An 8,903-nucleotide genomic window follows, 5' to 3' on the forward strand; every position below is an offset into this window, starting at 1 on the left:
ACTTCTGGGCCACATCCTGACTGATGGCGGCCCATTCTTGCATAATCAATGCTTGGAGTTTGTCAGAAATAGTTTTTTTTTTGTTTGTCCACCCGCCTCTTGAGGATTGACCACAAATTCTCAATGGGATAAAGGTCTGGGGAGTTTCCTGGCCAATGGACCCAAAATATCAATGTTTTGTTCCCCGTGCCACTTAGTTATCACTTTTGCCTTATGGCAAGGTGCTCCATCATGCTGGGAAAGGCATTGTTCATCACCAAACTGTTCCTGGATGGTTGGGAGAAGTGGCTCTCGGAGGATGTTTTGGTACCATTCTTTATTCATGGCTGTGTTCTTAGGCAAAATTATGAGCGAGCCCACTCCCTTGGCTGAGGAGCAACCCCACACATGAAGGGTCTAAGGATGCTTTACTGTTGGCTTGACACAGGACTGATGGTAGCTCTCACCTTGTCTTCTCCGGATAAGCTTATTTGCAGATGCCCCAAACAATCGGAAAGGGGATTCATCAGTGAAAATTACTTTACCCCAGTCCTCAGCAGTTCAATCCCTGTACCTTTTGCAGAATATGAGTCTGTCCCTGATGTTTTTCCTGGAGAGAATGGCTTCTTTGCTGCCCTTCTTGACACCAGGCTATCCTCCAAAAGTCTTCGCCTCACTGGGAGCGCAGATGCACTCACACCTGCCTGCTGCCATTCCTGAGCAAGCTCTGTGCTGGAGGTGACCCGATCCCGCAGCTGAATCATGTTTAGGAGACGGTCCTGGCGCTTGCTGGACCAAAACATCCTCCGAGAGCCACTTCTCCCAACCATCCAGGAACAGTTTGGTGATGAACAATGCCTTTCCCAGCATGATGGAGCACCTTGCCATAAGGCAATCCTCAAGAGGCGGGTGGACAAACAAAAAAAACTATTTCTGACAAACTCCAAGCATTGATTATGCAAGAATGGGCCGCCATCAGTCAGGATGTGGCCCAGAAGTTAATTGACAGCATGCCAGGGCGGATTGCAGAGGTCTTGAAAAAGAAGGGTCAAAACTGCACATATTGACTTTTTGCATTAACTTCATGTAATTGCCAATAAAAGCCAGTGACACTTATTAAATATTTGTAATTATACTTCAGCCTTCCATAGTAACATCTGACAAAAATATCTAAAGACACTGAAGCAGCAAACTTTGTGAAAATGTATATTTGTGTCATTCTCAAAACTTTTGGCCACGACTGTACAACCATAATCACTCATTCAAACATTCACAACATTCCCAGTCTTAGAAGGTATTGTAGTAGACAGTCCTCGGAGTTCCATGATATTTTTTCAGAATGCATTTTGTATGCATTATTTTATTTGATTTGATTATTGATGTGCATTATTTCATTGCATTGTTTCTACAGGACAAACTAGCACCTGTCATTACAAAAAAATATTATTATTCTATTAAGATTTCAAATGAAGTTAAATCAAGGACACGCCGTACTGTAATCAAGGAGATACTCTGCCAGAACCCTGGGTCCGAGGACACAGTGTCTTCTCTCTGCAAGGGGGGGGGACAGAGCCAGGACCAGTGGTAAAGAAACCCAATGCACCCTCTTGGCATGGCTGTGGGTGCCCGCCTCTTCTGAAGAGGCAGCGACTGAATGGAGGAATGGGCCCTAGTACAGTATTTGATTGGATAGCTAAGAAATCTTGTCGGCTGGCAGGGACTTTTAAGGGGCAGTTGTGGCGAGAGACAGTGACTTTAATTAGTTATTAGCAAGACAGAAGTGTTGCTTTCTCAAAAACACAGCAGAGAAGAAAGTGGAGAGAGAGGGGGAGAGAGAGAGAGAGAGAGAGAAGCATGATGAAAAGAGTGGGACATACTGAAACACTACACACACACATACATGAGAGAGATGATGATGATGAAGGAAGATGAAATTGTGAGATAAGCAGAGATAGGGGGTTCTACAGACATAAGCTGGAAGGACGAGGTATAAAGGAAAAGAGAGGGATAGAGAAAGAAAAAGAGAAGGAGAGGGGTAGTTATAGGTAAAGAGGGTGAGAGATAGAGGAGGGCATGCTTGGCTGCAGCAGTACTGCGGCAGATGGCTTTGCAAGACTGGGCTAACACTGTGACACAGACTTGCCTCTTCCTCTCACACACAGACAGAGAGAGAGAGAAAGAGAGAGAGAGAGAGAAAGGAAGGAAGAGAGAGAGGGAGAGAGAGAGAGGGGGGAGAGAAAGAGGAAGGGAGAGAGAGAGGGAGAGAGAAAAAGAGAGAGAGGGGAGAGAGAGGAAGGGAGAGAGAGAGAGAGAAGGGAAGGGAGAGAGAGAGGGAGAGAGAGAGAGAGAAGGGAAGGGAGAGAGAGAGGGAGAGAGAGAGAGGGGAGGGAGAGAGAGAGAGAAAGAGAGAGAAAAAGAGAGAGAGAGAGAGGGCACAAAAGAGAGTAAAGGGTGGAACAAAAGGAGGAGCGATCAGCTGTGAAAAAGCAGAACGAGTGACAAACCCTTTTCTTCATTCTTCTGCATAATGCCAAGGTATGTGGGCTTGTTACCATGGCAACCGCCTCCACTTTAAGGACCCCATTAGGTTCTCTGCCCTTGAAAAGATGTCCTATGGTACTGACCAGAAGGTGTGGAAGGAAATAACAATGGGTGTGTCTAGATGAGTGTTTTGACTCAGCAATAACAGACCTATGAATGAACGGGCAAACCACACCACACCACACCACACCCTGTGTGATGTAACATAGCATACCAGCAGTGATTTAACACCGGGGACACAAACATGCCAGACGATTAGAAGTAGGGATGCACCGATACCACTTTTTTACAAACCGATAAGAGTACGAGTATTTTTATTTGTGTACTTGCCGATACAGAGTACCGATACCGATACTTCCAAGATTTGGTTTCCATGAAAGATTTTATTTTATCCTCTGCAGGTTATGTCAAGCCTATAGTACAACATTAACAGAAGGCTATCCACGGCCAAAAATAAACAGAGCTTTCTGGTTTAAACAAAAAAAAAAAAAAGAGTCAATATCATCACATTAGACAAAATTTAAATACAGACAGATGGCAATTTAATTTGCTGCATAGTTAACAACACAGTCTGCTTAACAAAAAGTGAACAGAACTATCCTGGATGATAAGAACATGAGCACAGTTCAGTTACAAAAGGATCAACTCTCTTCCTCCCCTTCTCTCTCTCTCTCTCTCTGTCTGTGTGCGTGCGCGTTTTTTTCTTTTGAAAGACGTCAGTAAAGATTGGTTGCTTGGTCTCTTAAGCCACTGGCATGAGTGAACTTTGTGTGCTTAGCACTATGGTGCGTCTTCAGATGTTTAATCAAATTGCTTGTGTCAAACGAAGTACTTTCCTTTCCGCCCCTCGACACTGTAACAGTGCAGATCTTACACTGTGCCTTACTCCTGTCATCATTTATCTTAAAATGAGTCCAAATCGCCGTTAAGGCAGCACAATGGTATAGCGATTTCTTACTAGAGTTTAATGTTGACAATGAACTGGGCTACGTTCTTGCAGCCAAATTGACACTTGCCTGAAGTTTGACTGTGTTAGGGCAGTTGTTTGCAACCTAGCCAACATAGCTATCACAATAACATTGCAAAGAAGTTAACGCAAAAGCACTTAATATTAACATCAGGCGGAAAAACGGAAAAAAAAAAACGTAATACTAGCATCAATGTCCAAGAGTGTTAAAACAACCTTGCTAACATCGCTAACGGGATGTCTTGCTAGCGGCTACTTGCTAGCGGGTGTTTATGACAAACTAGCAAGTCAACAAGATTCCTGAAACACAAGACAAGACAGACGTCCTCTTTTACCCTCACATGTCCTCCTTTCGAGACCTAAATGCGTCCGGGTAAAAGAGGAGAAAACAAATACATTCCCGTCCCCGTCAATCAACTGTAGCAAATGGCAATAATATGCTATAGGCGCAGCGTCGCTAAAGACAGTAGGCTAGCCCCTACACTTGCCTATGTAACAGCAGTTCTAAGTTAACTGCAAAACATAAAATAGCCGAAGATAGCACTTACCTTTACTGGAGGTCGTACGTGTTAAGTTTAAAATCTCTAGCGAAACCGTTAGCTTACGCAAGCCACCTCCACACATCGTATCCAAGCTGTTATTGAATTAATTTAAACTGCAAGTTCAACCTCAACTTATCTGTCTGCAATACCGCTCTCAGCCTCTATGCAACTCGCCGCTCTCACACCTGGCAGGCATAGACAGTAGAGGAGAATAAAACACACGCGTTAAGACGCAACACTGGGTATCGGTTTTTGGTATCGGTAATTTAAAACGAGTACGAGTACGAGTATTTTAACGAAGTATCGACCCGATACCCGATACTGGTATCGGTATCGGTGCATCCCTAATTAGAAGGGAGACGGTCACAGGTAGATGGGTACACTACCACTGCCCTGCGACAACCACGAGATGAGATTATCACGACCTGCAGGCTACCCAGGCCTGCGACAAACACGTCACGACCTGCAGGCTACCAAGGCATGTGTTTCTCCAGGGAGACCAGCGACCTGCAGGCTACCCAGGCATGTGTTTCTCCAGGGAGACCAGCGACCTGCAGGCTACCCAGGCATGTGTTTCTCCAGGGAGACCAGCGACCTGCAGGCTACCCAGGCATGTGTTTCTCCAGGGAGACCAGCGACCTGCAGGCTACCCAGGCATGTGTTTCTCAAGGGAGACCAGCGACCTGCAGGCTACCCAGGCATGTGTTTCTCAAGGGAGACCAGCGGCTCTGGGGACTCTGTTGAGGGGCGGACCCGACCCCTGTATGAAAGCAGCCTTGCAGAAACGGATGTGTGCTATGTGTTGTGTGTGTGCTGGTATTGCAACTTGTTTCATAATCGTCTGACCTCCTTGCAGCATTTTGCTCAGTGTTTGACTGTAAATGTCCATTTCCTCCTACGGTCACCTGGAGCAGTGAATGGATGTCAGTGATACTGGCAAGTCGCAGGTGCCACGTCAGTCTACTGTCTATCTACTCTATCCACAGCCAACACAAAACACCCGCCCAACCCCATGTACACAAATGGGCATCGACTATCTATCTATACTATAGTATCTACAATGTTTATCTTTATATGTTCAGTATGTCTTTAATAATGGCTTTTGTATGTATATATATATATATAAATGTAGTATTTATCTTTAATATTTATGCATTGTATCTATTTGGGCTATCCATCCCTTCACCCCTCTCTACCCTTTTGAGCCTTAATGGCAGCCTTGGCGACCATGGCACAGCATTGCGCACAGAGTCTGGTCTATTTCAGACAGCAGACATGGGCATGAAATTGGGCAGTGCATCTTCCCTATCATGGCACCATCAAAGGTCGTCCCCCGCCCTCCCCAAACCCGCCCCCCACCCCTGTTCTCCTCCTATAGGCTGCGTCATCTTTGACCTACTTTCTGTTACACTACCCCCCCCCCCCCCTCCCCCCAGTCTGAGCGAACAAGGCAGGGGGATGCTCTTTTTCTGCTCCAGTTGTGTGCATTCGGTGTGTGTGTGTGTGTGTGTGTGTGTGTGTGTGTGTGTGTGTGTGTGTGTGTGTGTGTGTGTGTGTATGTCAGGCAAACAAAGGAGGGGGAGAAGCATGCTAGGGGTGGGGGGGGGCATGGGGGGGGAGTCAGGCTGTGAGGAAGAGAGATGGGTGGATGAGAATTTGAGGTACAATTGCAAAGGAAGTGAAGTAAAAAGCACAGTGGGAGAGAGAGGGAGAGTCAGACGGCGAGAATGCTACAGAAAGAGACAGAGAAAGCTGTAAGACTGAGAGATGGAGGGAGGGAAAGAGAGAGAGAGAGAGAGAGAGAGAGAGAGAGATGGAAGGAAAGAGAGATAGATGGAGGGAAAGAGAAAGAAAGAGAGAAAGAGATTGAGGGAAAGAGAGAGAGAGAGGGAGAGAGAGATGGATGGAAAGAGAGCGAGAGAGAGAGAGAGATAAGAGAAAGGGTTGGGTTGGGGTGATAAAAGAGGGAGGGAAACAGGGGGAGGGGGAAGAGGAGAACGGTACAGAATGTACAGCTGCATGTGACAGCATTACTGCATCAGATATTTAACTCAGCCTCCCATTTTCAGCTACAGAGAAAGCCTCTCCCCAGCTATGTTTTTACAGCCTCCCCCTCCCTGCCTACCTCCCCCTCTCTGTGCTCCCTCTCTCCCCAGCTCTCTGGCTCCCCACATTCCTGTCTCACTACTCGAGTGATACACGAATACCTCTCCTTTTCCCAAAGAAGGCCAGCAGAGGCATAATTAGGTTTTCTATGCTTCCAGTTCTACATCTCAGGGGCAGTGTAATCACAAAGACAAACAAACAAACAAACAAACAAACAGGAAAAACACTTTTCTTTTTTACATTTCACTGTCTGTATCTGACAACTTTTCAGACGGCAAAAACATTCCTTGCACACAAACGTGCACACAACCAAACACACCAGTACACACACACACACACACACACACACAGGCAAGCACACAAACAACCACACACACACAAGTACACACAAAACCTCACGCACAGGTACACACACACACACACACACATACAAGTACACAGCCACACGCACAAGTACACACACACACACACACACACACAAGTACACCTATGTTTATAGGAAATGCAGGATCTTTTAACAAAGGTTAGAAGAAAACAAACGCAAGTTAGAACATTTTCTGGAACAGGCTTTAAAATGTAGAGCAAGAATGGGTAATATCATGACAACGTGATGTCATGCCAACTAGCACCATAAACCCAGCAGCCAGTGGAGAGTGAGAATGCCACCATGCCACAGCTGCACTTTCCACTTTTATGGGGTAAGATATCGATTCGTTTTGGGATTCAGGGCCAAAGAGTAGGCAGTTTATCCATGAAGGGGCAAATTAGAATAGAGGCAAAATCATTAAAATAGCGTGCGGTTACTCTGTGAACCGTACTCGGTTAAAGCAACACTATGCAACCCTTTGCCACTTTCTGGGTTATGTTTTCATTAGCAACTACTTTTGGCATCACCTTCAAAGTCATGTTGATGGGTATGTGGTCATGTCATGGACAGATAAACACACCTTTCCTTCACACTCGCCATCAATACTAAGCACGTATGAAGTTCTGTGGTCTGGGATGGAACACCCCGCGTAAACGTAAGATGACTCTTCACAGCATGACATCGCCAAAAGCCTCAAGTAAGCATGTTCGCAAGCTTTTATCAGTGCCAACTGGGTTATTGTGATGTTTACAAGTTTGTTTAGTTAGCCCTCTAGACAAAAACATCATAATGTTGCTTTAAGACCATGCCTCTTGTTTGTCAGCTTTCAGCTTTCTGGGTTGTGTCCTGTGTCACAGCGGTGCCAGTTGACCCAGATTGTCTCACCAGTCACAAGGTATCTTGCCTACTCCATTACTACATCCAGCTGACTTGGGTTGAATCAAGGAAGTGTAGGCGGTTCCTTCCAGGACTCCCCACAAAAATACAACAATCTTTCAGCAGTAATGATATTACTGCAGCCTCTCCCTTCACACTGTTGTTGTGTGTGTGTGTGTGTGTATGTGTGTGTGTGTGTGTGTGTGTGTGTTTATGTGTTTATGTGTGTGTGTGTGTGTGTGTGTGTGTGTGTGTGTGTGTGTGTGTGTGTGTGTGTGTGTGTGTGTGTGTGTGTGTGTGTGTGTGTGTGTGTGTGTTTATGTGTGTGTTTATGTGTGTGTGTGTGTGTGTGTGTGTGTGTGTGTGTGTGTTTATGTGTTTATGTGTGTGTGTGTGTGTGTGTGTGTGTGTGTGTGTGTGTGTGTGTTGGTGTGTTTATGTGTGTGTTTATGTGCTTGTGCGTGTGTTGAAGCTGAAAGAACAGAATGCATTATACATTGATTTGCCATGGTAAATTGTCTTGCTTTTGGCATTTGATTAAATTTGCGAAGTGCGTAGGGGATAAAATATAGCCTAACGTAATGCAATGTAGTGTAATTGGCAGCAGTATGTGCCATCATGGGATATGGAAGGATACTGGTTAAGCAGCCATTTAAAGACATACATCCTCACAACTATTTATATTGGTTTACCAAAAAAAACGTTCTATGTACTTTCAAACACAGACTGATGTTGAAACTAATGACCTATAATAAATGTCCCTTTCCATTCTTTTTATGTGCTTTCACTTACTTTTCATTAGCGTGTAAGATAACATAACAGTATTTTGAGATTATTGAACAACATGGCTTGAGGCAAGCCTATAATGATGTTAACATCACCCTGGCAGGCCGCTAATTAGACTAGACAGGACTCATACAATTTAATCAGGTGCCATCTCTGCTTGCCTGACAGCTGCATGGCTAAATGAAACTTAATTCTGGATGACTGCCTACACCCTTCAATCAGGCATAGGAGAAAACATATCCATGACTTCAGAAAGAAAAGGAGAGGGACGGAGACAGAGAAAGAGAGATACAGGGAGAGAAAGAGAGAGAGAGACAAAGAGAATGGGTATAGGCCTATAAACCCGTCTGTTCTAGTATGTGTGCTGTGTGCATGGTGGTGTGTGTGCATGGTGGTGTGTGTGCATGGTGTGTGCACGTGAATGTATGGTGTTGCATTCATGGCAGATTTCTGAGCATTTAACTGCGTCATGTGTGTGACCAACATGAATGAAGAAAACAGACAGACAGACAGACAGACAGACAGACAGACAGACAGACAGACAGACAGACAGACACGGGGGGTGGGGGTGGTGGTGATAAAAGCAGTAAAGGATGTTTGATCTCTGTGACTTAGCAGTGAGTGGAATAAGCAATGACCTGCGACACGCACACACAGATACACACACACACAAACACACACACACACACAAAGTCAAAAAAAAAACACACATTGCAGAGAAGCAAATCTCTCCTTCAGT

This window comes from Sprattus sprattus (genome assembly GCF_963457725.1).
Source record: "Sprattus sprattus genome assembly, chromosome: 1".
NCBI lineage: Eukaryota > Metazoa > Chordata > Actinopteri > Clupeiformes > Clupeidae > Sprattus > Sprattus sprattus.